Consider the following 14,612-nt stretch of genomic DNA (forward strand, 5'->3'; position numbering starts at 1 on the left):
AATGTAACTCGATAGGGTGTAATGTTCATGCAGCCAACATCAGTAGGGCCTTGTGCCCATAGATGTGCTGGTAAAGTCTGTAGTCGGGGATCCATGTCTCTAGACACATAGTGACCTTTAAAATCACGCAAAAACAACCTTACTCCTTCCGGAGAACAACATATTATGGCTCCTAGTGCTTTCAGAGTCTTAATTCCTAACAGATTTTCTGGGCATGATTTAGTAAGCAATAAATCTGTAGTTCGTGTCAAAGGTCCTATCGTAAGTGGTAGAGGCTGTGATACTTCATTAACAATAGGTTTTCCCGAAAAACCAAGGGAAACATTTTGAGAGCCTGAGAGGGGTGCCCCTGGAACTTCACTACGTTTTATTGTTGTTCGACTTGCCCCTGTATCGAGTAAGAATTTTCTATTTTGACCTAATAATTCACTATGTACATAAGGTCCTTCTTGATCTACAGGAATCTCGATAAGCGGTAAGTCAACTTCCCTCTCTAGGCTGGTTCATGCGTAGCGCTGATATTCAGGGTATTCATACTGTGCAGTCTGATACATTTGTCGTGTTGTGGTTTGTGTGGCAGTAGCAGGCAACAGTGGTGCAGCTGGCACAAACTGTATGGGTTGCTGTGAGGCTGGCATGGACTGTTGCTGAACTGGCATGGACTGTCCATGCTGCATAGCTCCTTGTTCATTCTGATCTTGTCTAACTAATCGTGGTCTCTCTTTTGCAATACCTGTAGCTATATTACGTTTCAGGACTGGACAATCATGTACATAATGGCCTAGTTGTTTACAGTAATTGCAGGTTCCTTTTACAGGAACTGCAGAATCACCAGAATGTGTCACACCCTTTTTGTGACCATCTGCTGGTACTGTCTGAGAAACTAGCATTTTCATTTTTGTATCCTTCATGCGTCTATGCTCGTGTTCTTGTTCATCCCTAATTCTATTGTGATGATACTGTAACATTTGTAGCATTTGCGACGGAGTGTTACTTTGCCAGGTACTCTCGAATTTCAATATTCTATTCTTTACTGGAGGCAATGCATTTTCCACTAATTTTGTCACAAATAAATGTGGATATGAGTCACTACTTGCTTTTATACCACTATTTATACCAAAACATTTTTCAAATCGAGCATAATAATCGCTTGTGTCTTCATCTTGCTTTTGTTTACAGGCTGTGATTGCACCCCAATCTTCCTTTTTTGTAGTTAATAAACGTGGCAGTACCTGTACTAGTAAACCTGGTAACAGTTTAACTTTATCCCCGAGCCCTGAACCTGCAGCTCGGCCCCTTTCTTCCTCTGCTAATGCTGTCCAGTCTATCTTTAGGTCTCCTACTTCCCACTCTTTTTCTTTCAGTTTTTCATAAATGCCAGCAGGCAAAAGCACCTTTAATATCGTCATAATATCAGGAAAGGTGTACTCTCCCATCAGTAACATGTCTTTAATTTCTCGGTGGAAACCCGCTGGGTCCTTGTCGTGACTAGGTACTACTTTTTTCATTTCTAATAATTCCATTTTTGATATGGGTGTGTAAACAAATACACGGTGAAACTCATTGTCTTCACCTTTTATTGGGTGCACTTCTCGTAGGGGATTTTGTCTATCCATATAGTACGGCGCTCTTTCTCTGCGGGGCAGCGAGAGAGGATCCGGACTTACAAAAAGGACATACTGCTTACGTGACACTAATATCTCTTTAATTAGCTTGTTACTAGAACCTCTCCATCTGTTCGTGAGTAGTTCCGTTAATATATCAGGTAAAGGACCAGGGTCAGCATGTTGGCTCTTATATAATATGAGGAGTTGCTGAATCATATAGATTCCAGCTAAACGTTGTTCATCTATACTGAGATTAAAAAACGTGTGTGCTACGGTCTCCTCACCGTATTTTTCAGGACTGTCAATCCAGTGAACGGCTGATCTGGCTAATTCTTGCTCATCCATGGAATCGAGGAGGTGGTAACCTCTTCGTTCTCGTAGTATTTTATCTGCGGCTTGAAACGAATGTTCAGGAGATTTCAGATTTATTACAGGCGTCGGATACGTTCTGCTATTATTTGGACATACAGAGTGTATGGGATCAGAAAAACATCTAGTATTTTCACAGGATCTTCCTCTGCCTACATAGGCTATGGTCTCTGACTGTCTTGCGGAATTCCCTGATTCGGACACTTCATCTGGCTCAAACTCGTCTGTTCCCAATCTTTCTTCATGAATACGCTCTATTTCTTTACGTATTTTTCGGCACATGGCTATTATACAATTTTGCTTATCGTGTCTCCCTTCTGATATATTCTGACTCCATCTTGTAAGAATAAGCATTGCATTCGGGTCTACCCCCGGACGATCTTGATTTCTGATTACACAGTTTATGAGGAAACGTAACAGTTCCCCCTGTATCTCTACTTTCTGGAATTCCATAGCTCTGTTAATACATCCTGGATCTCGTCCTGTTTGAACAAAATGATATATGTTATCTAGATGCGTAGTCATTCCTGGTAACCTTGCTAAATACTCTGCGGCTCGCCTGATACGTAATGATGCCAGGACCATTTCATCCTCTTTACCAACCACCGGGTCATATCTACAATTTACAAGGAGTTCTTTAAGCGTACGTTCACTTACGAATTTAGGTGTACGTGAATGCGCTGACTCTTGAAAAACAAGTTTATTTATTCTGGGTGGTGTAAAGGTATTGCTAGCCCCTCCCGTGGCCCCATCTGGGGCGTCGGGTGTGAATGGGTTCGTCGAACGTGACACAGCAACTATGGGTGTCGATACCCCTATAGGATCGACTGCGGAGACAGATGCGGAAACAGATGTGCTTGCCGAAGCTTGTATCGGGACTTGCTGTTGCACGGGGACAGATACCTGATCCTGACGTTGAACCCCTCCGCCAGACGGTCTATGTGGTGTGGCGTTAGCATACTCGGGGGCTGCATCGTCTAGATATGAGGAAAGAAAAACATCTTCTGCGGTTCTGGGATGCCCTTTTGGATGTACCTTAATTGGAAATAATGGGGGTGGCAAGTCTTTTGGCATCTCTGGATCAGCCTTAGGTAGTCCTTCGGCTAGAAGGGGATACATACCATTCATAAGAGCATTTCTTTGTCTATTTACTTGTTCTGATTTCACTCGGATACCTTCCTTAATTAATAGATTTTCTTCAACTTTATTTGAACTTTCTTTACTCCTCTCTTCTTGTCTACGTGCTTTTTCTGTTCGTCTATGAGATTCTTTACGCCATAACTCAACAGCGTCTTTCTGTGACTGTCTGACCTTTCTTTTCCATAACTCTTCCTCCACTTTCATGATGCACTCTGCATCCCAGGTTCCCGCTACGGGCCACCTTTGACTTTCCGGCAATCCCTTGGTATAATCTACCCATAGATCAAGAAACAATATGGCATCTAAGCCATGTTTATGGTACATAAAATGCCCTGGAGTGTCCCTAGGAGGAATAGGAACTGCTTCTTCAAGCACCCCTTTTCTGGTAGTAATCTTTCTTAACTTCGAGAAGAGCGGCATATTGACAACTGATCTGATACTTACTCTTGAACTTACTTAATACGAAAAAACACAATAATGAACAGTGAACAAATGAACAATCATTCATACCACAATATGCAAGACATTTCTAAATACTTTAAACATTAAACATTAAACATTTTAACAATGACCGACAATGATGATAGTCTGCCAAACTAATCACCATGCTGAATTCTTGACACTAACTGAATACTTCGGAATACTTGATATACTGCTAAACAGTACATATACACTGCTAAACAGTGCAGACCGGATTTGTGTACCCAAATCCGTCTTGACCGGCACAACCTATGTGCGCGTCAACACGCCTCCCCGGCGATGGTACTCACCGAGTAGCTCCTTGAAACGGAAGGCCTCAGAGAATGGACAGGACTCGATAACTGCGGACAGCGGACCCTCTGGACGTCGGGATTTCGGAAAACCTGGTGGGCCTCAGTATACCTCGGATCTTGCTCTCTCAGCTAGGCTCTGGTCGGGATACTTCGCACTTCTCACCGCCTCGTCTGGGTTGATCGCAGCCTCAGTCGCCCCCGCTTGACCGGAGGGAGCTTACAGGAAATCCTGCTGGTACGCGTTTATGGTCCGTCCAGCTGTGGCAGGAGACCGGGCCTGCAACGCACCGCCGGCGCGTGAGATGAGAAAGTGTCCCTGTTCGGGCGCCATTATGTGGTAAATAAAAATACCGGACTGAATTTCATACGGGATCTTAAATAAAGTAAAATAGCTCAAAATAACAAGAGGCAGAATCCGTGGTATAAGAGGTTTTCTAATGGGCTTTATTCCATTCAAAATGGCCGACTCGAGTCGCGGCCTTCAGGTTCCGTCACCACGAGGGTTCAGGAAGTGAAGTACAATAATTTATTGACAGACATGTATTTTTATAATAAGTACATTACAATGAAACGAATGTAGAAGGCGTAACATTTGATAAGAAAAGTGACAAAACAGGTACGTAATCGAAACTAGGCGTAATAAGGAATAAAAGAAACATGATTGGTTAGGATTATCAGACATAGGCGGATCTATAAGATAATACTTGGCATGGATGCGCGCGCAGCAGCATGACGTGTAATTGACGTGCAACTAGGGGGTGAAGGGGACTTGACATTTAGCTCTACATGTGGAGACGAGAAGTCTGGGGGGTCAAGTCAACCTAATTCCAAATCATATCTACCATCCTATGTTTGGAGAACTATGTTATCCACAAGGAAGGACTCTCGGACAGAATCTAGTCTATACTGACTGTGTGCGTGCACAAACGTCTAAGTGTCTATATGAGATGCGAGGGGCAGAAAACTTTCCATGGCAGCAGGGCTATGAATCACTTGCAGGAGGACGGAAAGGCTGAGTCCTTTGCTTGTGAGCTAAAGGAAATGTTTACCTAAATCACTAGACAGGAATGCATCGGCTGAAGAGCAAAATAGATAATTCGAAGGTGAAATACAACTTCTTGGCAGACAGGCGAAAACTGGCCGAGGCAGGCACCGTTAGCTGCACAGGGAGTAGGACAAAGTTCATGGATACAGATGCGAGCTCAAGCTGAAGCTGTCAGAGACAGAGAGCAGGGAAAGGCTTGAGGACAGAATCGGGCCTACTTGCCTGAACTGTAAAAATGAAGTAACTTAGCCATATAAAGTCGGTGGCCTTTCATACTTAGGAATCGAATATCCAGCCCTGTGATGGCGGATCTGACAGAGAACATGTCGACGGTAGACACACATATGTTTGCGTCTTAGAAACTGGAACTGGAGGGAACATACATGTACTTGTAACATGCATATAGAACCGTTGGGGTCCAAGATAGGGGACATAACTGATCAGGAAAATCCACATTTCCACAGTTCTATCACACCATCATAGTCTCGTTCATAATTTCACAGCGTTCTTTGTTTACTAATATTCACATTACGTTAACCACGACTTATGAATACACGTTTCCTTCAATAAGTAACATGTTGCAAGTCTCTGCACTTCCATTGTTCATCTCCGCAGCTTCTGAAGAAGAAGTTTGTACAATTCCACACCAATCCTTCTGTTACTTGGAAGAGTTACAATATTCTTTGAAGGTTATCAGCCTTGGCTTCCTTCATTTTCTCTCGGAGCTCTATTTTCAGCTTATTTATTCATTTTATTCTTTTTAACCCTCAACTTGCATTCAGAAATGTAGGTCCATACTTGCTTCACTTCTATGAACAAAAACACAGACATTACTAATTTTCACGAAATGTACTTCTCACTGTTTACCACCCACCATTGCACTATCCTACGTTATATTTCTAGCCAAAGCATTAATATGCAAAAGCAGCATTATTTTCATTTTATTCTGAAGCAGAACACTAATGCTGCCTAGTCTTTCATTCATTAGTCTCTGCATTAGTGTATGCATGTGCAAAGCATTTCTCCATGTTTTTTCGTGTTTTGCACGTTATTTTCACAGCACACTGTTGGTGAATGTTACTGAGGACTTATTTCGAGCAGGTTTTAGATTCTCAAAATCCTTATCCATCAATTCCCCCCTTTGATGGCATTTTTGAGCCATCACAAAAATAACCATCATACCAATTGCCATTTATATATCTGTACTTCTTTCTCTCTTCATCATTCTTCCATCTAAATCTTTCATTATGTCATAATAATTTCCTCTCATGTCTTCTAACTCCATTTCTTCTCTCTTTCTCTTTCTGGCTCTACGTTTATTATCCGACTCGTTCATCTCCTTCTTTCCACATCTACACTTGTCTATGTCATTATTATTGATAATGTCACTACAGCTATTGACATAATTGGTATTAGTATTTTCCCTAATAAGCTACTCTCAAATGTAGAAAACCATTTACCTACAGAGGAAAAACTCTTACTAAGTTTCTTCCAAACACCGCCAGCCTCCATTTGGGTCATATCTTAATGTAATGTTGTACTATCTTAGTATACCCCTCAAGACTTTTACACTTGTCAGGGATAACATTACAGCAATGTTGAATTTTCAACATGCCACAGACTCCACCCTCTTTTGCCCATAAAATATCAAAGGCAAGTGGATTTTGCAAAACCATCGATCTAATTGCAACCATTTCAGTATCAATCATTAAGAACCCACCAGCAGTATCTGTTGATAAAAGATCAACCACTGTGGACAATTTTCGAATTTTATGCGATTTTAAAACAACTTTAACTGGCGGTATCAGTGCACCAAAAATATCACCTATTATTTCTGAAAAACTCGCTCTCTTTTTATGTAATAGTCCATGTTTAATGTAATTGATTTATTATTTTTATCTACATGATATACCTTGGGAAATACAATTCCAAAATAACAACTACCATACCAATGTGCAGGCAATCTATAATAGGCGTTCTTACCACACACATAACAAACTTGTGGGAAAACAGGATCAGTTTGTCCCTTTAATCCCCATCCACCAGTTATTAAAAAGGTATGTTCACATTCACTAGTACCAATGAAAATATTATTTAGTCAGTTTTTTGTCTAAGCAAACACATTTTTCCTTTAAGATACCAATCCAGAGACATTGCAGTGTAAGTCTTGCCTTTCTTATAATTTCCCTCTCTGAAAGCCCATGGTGGTACATATGACTTCTGTTCTGCAGCTTTTCTTTGAAAATCCGTTCTTCTATCTTCTACCATGTTAAAAAATTATTTTTCTTCAGCCCGCAAACTACATGTAAGATTATTTCTATGAGCATATACTATATCCAGTGACTGTGTAATATGAAAAGATTCTCCCACATATCATGCATTTCTATTACAATACACCTTATTCATGTCTTTTCTAATAGGAATTTCTGAAAATACTAAATCCATATTTGAGTAATAGTACTGTAACTTCCCCATCACATGGAATAAAGTTGTTAATACACTGCTCTACACACCATATGTTAAAGGTAAGTGATGGTAAGTTACTCCCTGTGAGACAGATGAAGGTAATTGCATGCACATGTAACAATCTCTCAGGTCCATTGTGTCGACGAACTCATACAGTAATTTTGTAAAACCATATAATGAGAAATCAACAATCCATTTATCATGAAGTATTAGTTTCTTCTTTAGTAACAGTATCCACTCTTTCACTAATTACGTTATTAGTATTATTTTTGTTATTAGTTACCATTAAAATAAGCACAATGACAGTCAACATTAACCACATCAACATTAATAGAAGGACACTACATAAGCAAGCTTTAATACATCTACGTTTTAGAGTAGGTTTTTGATGTCCAGCCACTGTAGCTTCTGCCACTTTGTCTGTTATAAAAATATAAAAACAAATAAATCTAAGAAAAAATCCTAATAACTCTCTAAAAACTCTAAAAAAAACACCAACTACACTTCAAGGCTTTCTTCTTTACCCTTTTGTTTTAAAAATCTCTCAAAGTCTTCTTCAAATCTTTTTGATCTTTCAATTTATTTTGACTGGAGTTAAATTTTCACTGTTCTTTTTAAGGCAGTTTTAATTTGCTTTCATCAATTTGCTCAGTACTAGTACCAACCTCTCTCTATATTGGATCAGTGCTTTCAATTTCTTCCAATATTACATATGTCCATTCTGGAGCTGTGTATTTCTTGTTCGGAATTGTTTTTCTCTTTGATTTTCGCACTAATTCTTCTTCTGATTCTTCTTGATCTGTTTAGCTTGAAACATCATTTATTTGCTATGCTTTTCTCTTCTCAAGAGTGTATTTTAGTCTTTTCACTCCACCTGGTCAATTGTCACCATTTTTCGCTCTTCTAACTTGAAGCGTTTCTTCACCTTCTTTTTCTTGTTCACAAGTTCTTTTATTTTCATTTTTTCTTAGTTGTACGTGCTCTTAATTTAATTTTTAGTAAATCTCACTTCTTCCTGCTCAACAGCAGTCTTATGAGACCCAGTAGCTGGTGCCTACTTTACTTGACTTGTGTTTGGTTGTTCATCATCCGCATTCTCATCAGAATCTGTCACTTTAGATTCTTTAGCTTCACAACCTTCAACTTCTGGTTCTTCTCTTTGCTTTACCAGTTGCTGCTCTTCTGGTCTTTCAAGTGGACTTGGGACTCTTCTTGTATGACTTGCGTGAATCCAGTTAGGCAAGCCACCACACTACACTGCTGTCATTGTCACCGAAATAATCTGATATGGTCCATGCCACCTGGGTTCTAAACACAACTTCCTCACGTGTTTCTTGACAAGTACCCACTCTCTTGGACTCAGATCATGTGCTTCATCTGGCTGTTTTGTGGTTGCAATTTCTCCAACCTGATGAGACACAGAACACACTAGGTCAGCCAATCCCCTGCAATAATCAAGCACTAGATCATCAGAAATATTCATCAGTTTGTATGTCTTATTGCTCTTCCCATCAGAACTTCGTGAGGACTCAATCCAGTCTTTTTGTCAGGAATGCTTCTAAGACTCATCAATACCAGGGGTAAAGCGTCAGGCCATTTCAGTGTTGTGGACGCACACACCTTTCCCAGTCTAGATTTTATAGTGCCATTGATTTGCTCGACCACTCCAGATGCTTCCAGTTGATAGACACAATGCAGCTTTTGCTCAATTTGTGATGCTGCACAAATCATCCGAATTATCTCATTATTAAAATGCGATCCCCTATCTGTTTCTAAAGTGACTGGAAAACCAAGCCTTGGTATTAATTCTCTCAGAAGCAGTTTTGCAACAGTAAGGCTGTCATTCCTTCTTGTTGGATAAGCCTCTACCCAACGAGAAAACAAACAAACAACAACCAACACATACTTTAGTTTATTACATGGGGAAAGCTCAATAAAATCGAGTTGAAGCCTCGTAAATGGTCCTGCTGCTTTCCAATTCGACCCCAATTAACAACTGTCTTTCTGCCTGGATTTTGCTGCTGACATATAACACACCTTTGGCATAGACTCTCTGCAATGACCCTGAATTTATAGTTATACCATGACTGCTTGAAGAGCCTAATCATTGCATCTCTTGCAACATGTGCAATTCCGTGGTATACCCTTTCCATTTGAGAAAGTAAACAATATGGCATGACTGGTCTTTCATCTGTATAAACCCACACTTTATCCTCTACTCTCTTTTTGCAGCCTGAATTTATCCAAATTTATTTTTCCTCATCACTTGCCTCTTCCTGCAACTGCCTAATTTCATCCCAAGTTTCCAAAGATGAAAACATCAAGTGGCAATTAGTATTTTTCTTCTCCACCCCTTGATTGATAGCAATTGAATTTAATGCACAGAAACACGCTACTTGATTAGCGTATCTGTTACCATTCGTCACATAATTATTTCCTGACTTTTGTGCATAGCATTTGACCACCGCAATCTTTTTGGGCAATTGCAAAGCGTCCAATTAATCTTTCAAATTTTTTCTATTCCTGATTGGTGACCCTGAAGAAGTCAGGAATCTCCTTCAGCAATCAATTCAGCAATTTGTGCAGATTTTACCCCATTTATACAGGATGCTTCTAGAACTGCTGCCACTGTACACACTGAATAGGCAGAACTCAATACACCTCTTTCATTTCTCAGACATGATCCATCAACAAACATCACACTGTCTGATTTTTCAAGCGGAGTATCCTTTATGTCTGGCCTAGGTTTCGTGCACAATTTTGTCACATCCAAACAATCATGATCTGCCTCATCTTTCCCTTCTTCATAAAATGGACTAGGTAACAGAGTTGCCAGATTTATGGTCGTGCATCTCACCACTGTCACATTCTCAGCACCCAAAATCACTCTTTCATACCTAGTCAGCCGACTGTAGGTCATGTGCTGTGTTTGAGTTCTTGTTAATAGAATCTCAACTAAGTGGGGCACATATACTTTGACTGAATGTCCCATCACAATTGCTTCACTCTGTTCCAGACTCACACAAGTAGCAACTACTGCTTTCAAACAGTCTGGTAACGAACGCTGCAGCCACTGAATCCAAATTAGCAGAAAAATATGCCACTGGACGTCGTGCTATTCCATGTCTCTGAGCTAAAACTGGAAGTGCACACCCATCTCTCTCACAGCAGTACAAAGCAAAGTCTTTTGCATAATATGGCATTCCTAATGCAGGTGCTCGACAAAGACTGTCTCACAACTCAATAAATGCTTTCATGCTTTCTTCATCCAACTCAATCAGATCAGCCAAATCTTTATGTGTCAGTCTCTGTAGAGGTTTTGCAATCAGTGAAAAACCACTGAATCACTGTCTGCAGTGTCCAACCATTCCCAAAAATATTCGAACTTCTGAGTCTTAGGAGGGCTCATTTGTTGAATCACATTAATCCGTTCTGGTGTCACCTTCCGGACTCCCTTCTCTATCCTGTGTCCCAAATATTGGACCTCCTTTTTACAAAATGTTAATTTTGCTGGTGACACTTTATGTCCTCCTTCTCCCAAATGGTTCAGTGAGGCAATCGTATCTGTCACACATGCCTCTTGTGTTTTTGATGCTACCAGTATGTCATCAAAGTGCTGAACCAAAACTGATTTTTCTGGCATAACCAAAGTCTCCAAACACTTTTCCAGAATCTGATTAAAAATCAAATGACTCTCTGTGTACCCTTGAGGAACTCGGCACCATGCCAAAATACAGTCTCCAAAACGGAAAGCAAATAAATACTGGCTATCCGGATGTAAAGGAATCGAGAAAAATGCTTGACACAGATCAATCACTGTGTACCATTCTGCATCACAGGGAATTTGGTAAAGGATTACTGCTGGATTTGGCACTATTGGACAACATGTACCACAATCTTATTCATTTTTCGTAAGTCATGCACTATTATATATTTTCCACTTGGCTTTTTAATCCCCATAATAGGCGAATTGCAAGGACTGCTTAGTATTTTTCTTAAAATACCCTGCTCAATCATTTGGTCAATCACAGGAATAACTCCTGCTATTATTTCAAGACTCATCTTGTACTGAGGTGTATTTGGATATGTCACACCTGGTTTCAGTGTAACCTGAATAGGATCTACACTTTTCATCAAATCAATTTATTTTCCTGTAAAGTCCCATACATCAGACCTTACTGTACTCAATTCTACAGGCAAATCATTTTCAGTAATCAGTGAATACAAATCATTCACGTCTGTCCCTTGCTTTGCTAACATCATCTTAAATGCAACATCCTCATCTGGTGTATGGAAAGCAATACCATCTGGTGTACAATAGATGGTGCAGTTCATCTTACAAAGCAAATCTCTCCCTAAAAGATTCACCAGACGTGTATCACATACCAGGAACTGATGCATGTCTCTGAATCTTCCAATATGAACTTCTCTTAGCTTTGTGATTGGAGTTTTAGTGTGCTTATTGGAAACTCCTACAACTTGGATAGTTTCTCCAGAGAGGGGTAGGTTAGGAATTTCTGCTGCTCTCAGAGTGGAATTGGTAGCACCAGTATCCACTAGGAATGTAATATCATTACCTTCCACTTTCCCGTCAACAAATGGACCAGACTGATCTACCTCTAGAGTTGCGCCAAGAACGCACTCTTCCTCCCTCCTTAGGCACTGTCATTGAGATGAGTCTGAATCACTCTCATTGCACTGCAACAAGTATTGCGAAACCATTTGCACATTTTGATCCTCACCAACTTGCTCACCTGCATGAAATCCAGTGTTCGCAATATACCTCTGCACTTGAGCATTCACATTATTTGGCATAGGAGCTTGTGGCACCTGTAACTGTGGAATAACTACCTGCTGCTGCTGTTGATGTTGCTGATTCACAACCACCTCATTCTGCATCTGTGGATTTAAATTTTGATTTACCCCATTATTCTTCAGAACAGATCTACACTTGTTCTTCCAATGTCCAAACTTTCCGCACGCATGACAATGATCTTTTGTTTTCATCTCATCTTTATTCATTTTACCTCTACCTCTGCCTCCATTGAATACCTGACAATTTTGATTCTGACCTTTCATCTGATAATCTGTTTGTGAACCACTGTTTCCTTCTTGCTGTTCTGCCACTTTTACTTGTGCCCACATCATTTTCTCTTTTAACTTTATGTGTCTCGACTCAATATCATCACTACAATATTTTGCATACCTCAAAATCACATCTACCGTTTTACTCTGCCAACAAATAAAATTTTGCTGAATCATGCTACTGATTTCTGGTTTTAATCCAAACACAAAACGATACACAAAATATCCCATATCTTTATATCCAATATTCTAAAACCCACTGTACTGCTTGAACACCTATAACAACTGTTCATAGTAAGCATGTTCCGTCTCTTTTGGTTCTTGTGCTGTCCTGTCTATTTTAAGCCAATCTGTTTCCTTTGAAGACATTTTTCCTTCCAGATAAGTGATTACCTGATTATATTTTTTCATCACCTCATCAGAAGGTTCACCTGTTTTCGGATCTCTAGGATATTCTTATTTAGGCCAATCAACAGTAATCTTACACTTAGTCCATAAATCAGCTGGAACAACAATCTCAAACAAACCAAGTCCTTCAACAAAACTTTTGAAACTTTCACAAACCTCTCTAGCTGTTTGTACCACTTGACAGGTTTTTCCCTCAACCTAGGAAAATCATTTGTGAAGGTTAATATATCCTGTCCTGTCCAGAGAACGTGAACATATCCACCACCTGGAACTCCTCTCATCGACACACCCTTTCAGCTTGTCCTGTCTCCCTCAATGGAAATAAAGATACATTTTTGCTGGCAACCATTTCTACCTTTCCACCGTTCTACATCTCCCCATTTTTTCAAGATGCCCATCAACTCTTTAACTTGCAATCTTTTGTCAGATGCATTCAAACTCTCCAAGTATTTTTCAGTAAAATCCAGTCTATATATTTTCTGTAACACCGTTGACTTATCTATCTCTACTCCGTATTCACAAGCAGCCTCTGTCAATTTCTCATGAAGATTTCTTGCTCTCCAAGTAATATTTTTGCACAAGAATAACAACTCTTTGTCTCGATAAGTACTCAATCTGTCGGACTTACTGTACCAATAATCATTTCTTCCAAATCCACTCTCAGTTTACTCGCATATATACTCAGTGGTTGAGGTTTTCGCTTTCCATTCCCCTTATCCAGTCATCTAACTCATCTGGTGAAGGACCCATTGAACTCCCTGATGCTGGAGTGACATTCTGCACAATTCTCCTCGGATCCATTTGCCCACTTATCTTTGGGGTTCATTTATCAACTCACAAACTGGAAGATCAATCAATGAAGTACTTTTTTCAGTTTGTCCAGCCTGATCAGCTACCGTCACTACTTCATTCATAACACTATTCATTGTGACTGTCAACGCATGTACTCACGATATATTCTGTTTTTCTCTATACAATGGAACTATGGGACCAATTGTTACCGGCACTGTCAATGCTTCTGCATTCAGACTCAAATGATTAATTTTCTGAGTCAACTCCTCTTTCACTTTATTCAATTTGTCCATTTCACTCTCTTGTACTACTCTAGTGACTACCGGGACTTGTGGAACCTGCGGCATTAGTGGGGTTCCCATTAACGGTGCATTTGAAACTGTTTCACTTGAGTTTTTCTGATAAGGTGGAGGTCTTTTATTCAAGATAAAATCTAACAATTCATCATCAGATTCACTTGCATCAAAATGTAATCCTAATTTCTCTACATTTTTTTCTTTCTCTTTACATTTGTCTCCTGTCGATTCCTCGGCAACAAAAATTGAAAAAAAAATCCCGCATTTACAGCTTTCCTCCATATTTTCATTTGATCATCCCATCTTGCCTCTGCATACCTAGATATCATATTTCTGTATCTATTTCCATTCCTGTATTTCTCTTGTTTGTATGCCTCATATTCCCATTCCTCTAACGCTTCATACTGTGTAGGTCTAGGATTTGGTTCTAGTGAGTTCATTTGCCTTCTCAAATTCTCCAAAATCCTTACATTAAATGTACTATGCTCTGGGAAATCCAAAACACCATCATCTTCCGTATATTCTACCCAATTCTCCAACCATGTACACGTATGGTAGCCACGTTCCAACATCATAAAAGAAGCAGGCGTTCTTGAAGGTGGAATAGGAATCCCCTCTCTAGGTATTATTG

Source organism: Triturus cristatus, chromosome 10 (assembly GCF_964204655.1).
Source record: "Triturus cristatus chromosome 10, aTriCri1.1, whole genome shotgun sequence".
Lineage (NCBI taxonomy): Eukaryota > Metazoa > Chordata > Amphibia > Caudata > Salamandridae > Triturus > Triturus cristatus.